Below are 3,023 nucleotides of genomic sequence, written 5' to 3' on the forward strand. Positions count from 1 at the left end.
AATGACTACTACCAGCTGCCCAGCCAAGTTGATACCTGACCTTAACTACCACACCACCCCAAACAGGCATGGATAATGGGATTTACAAAACACCACAGAATGGAGGACAATGGCTAGAAGGACCATATCAAGCAATTCACTGCACCTACCTGTCAAAGCAACTGGACCCAATGGTAAGGGGCTGGCCAGCCTGCTTACAAGCTTTAGGAGCTGCAGCAGTCCTAGCAAAGGAGAGCCAAAAATTAACCTATTCTCAACCCATGACCATTTATTCCTCACTCTTTATCAGAATTTATCACAAATAAAGCAGCAAATTTCCTTTCTCCCTCCAGACTTCAGTCTATACATCTCACCCTGATGCAACCTCCTCACATCACTTTAAGCAGAACTTCTGCTCTAAACCCAGCCACTCTTCTCCCCATTCCCTCTTCAGACTCACTCCATTCTTTCACTGATATCCTAGAACTCAGACAACCCTATTTCCCCCATCTAACAGATTCACCCCTGCCTGCAGTCTCTGATATCTGGTCCATAGATGGCAGTTCTTACATAGTGGATGGGAAAAAGGTAGCAGGATATGTGTTTTTTTCCTCCACCCAAGTCATTGAGTCCAACTCTCTACCTCCAGGAACCTCCTCTCAAAAAGCTGAGTTAATAGGTATCACCCGAGCCTTAACCCTAGCTAAGAGATGGATTGTTGATATTTATATTAATTCCTCTTATGCATTTCACATACTGCATTCCCATGCAATTATATGGGAAGAAAGAGGATTTCTTACCACAAAAGGCTCACCAATCACTAATGCAAAACTAATCTTAAAACCCTTACAGGTGCAAAATTCCCTAAGGCAGTGGTGGTAATTCACTGCAAGGGGCACAAATCAGATAATAGCTTCATAACATCAGGCAATAACTGGTCAGACAAAGAGGCAAGAAGGCGGCCTTACTTAAACAAGTCGAAACTCAACTCTTAGCCATCCCTACAATCACCCCTATATATTCTCAAGAGGAAATAAATCTCCTTACTCAAACAGGAGCAGTCTGGGAAGGATCATGGCTTACTAGAGCTGGAAAAATAACTTTACTCAAACAACAAATTGCCCAAATTCTCACTTATCTTCATAACTCCTTACATGTAGGGTTCAAACCCTTTCTCAAATTTCTCCAACTCCTTCTCACTTGTAGCAACATGGTCACACATCTGCAAAGCATAACTAGGAGTTGCACTATTTGTCCCCAGGTGTCCCCACAAGGGGCTTTAAAACCTCTCCCCTCCTTTCCTACACATCAGACACAAGGACAAGTGCCTGCCCAAGACTGGCAACTCAATTTTACCCATATGCCGGCTGTACCACATATTAAATATCTCCTAATCTTTGTAGAGACTTTCTCTGGCTGGATTGAGGCTTTCCCAGCTATATCAGAAAAGCAACAGAAGTAATCCAAACCCTAATCAATTACATAATCCCTCGGTTTGGCCTTTCTTCCTCTTTACAGTCTGATAATGGACCAGCCTTTATCTCTAAGATTACACAAGGGGTCACCTATGCTCTCCATATCAAGTGGAACTTATATATTCCATGCCATCCCTAGTCCTCAGGTAAAGTAGAAAAGGCAAACTCCATCCTTAAAAGTCATGTCATGAAACTCACTTTAGAAACTCAAGAAAACTGGATCACTCTATTTCCACTAGCCCTGACATGCATCTGATCTACACCTTGAGCACCAACATTTCTCAGCCCATTTGAACTCATGTATGGTAGACCTGTCCTACTAGGAAATTTTCCAACCACTCCAAATCTATTAGCAGACTATCTCCCTACCCTTAACCTGACTCGACACCTCCTCTGACAACATGCAGGTATGGTCCTCCCCAAGCCTACTTCTGAACTCCCTTTAATTCCAGCTCCTGAACCAAGAGACTGGGTTCTTCTCTGAGAACTCAATAACAATGGAACCCTTAAACCTACCAGGTTATACTAACAACCCCCACTGTAGCAAAACTCTGCGGATTACCTTCTTGGTTTCACACTTCCAGGCTTAAACACTCAAACCCTCCAGACCAGTCATATTGCACCAAAATCGTCAAACAGATTCAAGAGCACCATCATCACACCTCTAAAACTTCATCTGATGCGGATTCCTGAAGAGGACATTGAACACACCTGAATTGTGAGATTATTCCATGAACTTTCCAACTCCACTTAACTCCCTATAGTGCCAATCTCCCCCTATACTTTTTATTCCCTTGCTCTCTCTATTATTACGGAAGCCCCCCCCGCCCAAACTCCTACCTCAGAAGAAGAAATTCTTATACTCTGGTGGGACACTTACTTACAAAAAGAGTTTGTAAATTTTACCCCTGAGTGGCTTAGTTTATTAGATAAAGATTCCTCATGATTGATCAGGAGGTTTTAAAATCCCCTCTTTTCTGGATTGTAGTAATATTTTGGGATAGCTTTCAATGTTCTGGATCAACTTATACATAGCTGCTATATGCCTCCAGGCTGGAACTACGCTAACTCTTGCTAACAGGCACTATGAGAAATACACACATAAATCCACTTATCATACTTCTCCTTCTTTTTCTTATTTTAATACATGCTATTCCCCCAAAAGACTTACTTAGTCCCCAATAACTTACCCATACACTACATCTTACATATCATCTCCTTACCTTACTAATCCCACATTGGCTTCAGACTGTTGGCTTTGTCAGTCAGGAATAGTAAAAACACTGCAAAGAAATTAACTAATCAAGCCTCCAAAATCAGACAGGAAAGATCTGAATCCTGGGGCTCATGGTTACAAAAATTAAACTGCACAGCTTGTCTCCTCCCATTATCAGGACCCTTAATGATAATCCTTACCATTCTTTTTGGCCCTTGTGTACTTTGAACTCTTTCTTCCTTTTTACAGAACTGTATACAGACAATCACCAACAAATCCATGACAGACATGATGCTCCTACATTCCACTGCTGCATACTGGCCTTTGTCCCAAACTCCTCCCTAGTAGGGACA

The sequence above is a fragment of the Orycteropus afer genome, unplaced genomic scaffold (genome assembly GCF_000298275.1).
Source record: "Orycteropus afer afer isolate SDZICR_OR568_19922 unplaced genomic scaffold, OryAfe1.0 scaffold01084, whole genome shotgun sequence".
Taxonomy (NCBI): Eukaryota; Metazoa; Chordata; class Mammalia; order Tubulidentata; family Orycteropodidae; genus Orycteropus; species Orycteropus afer.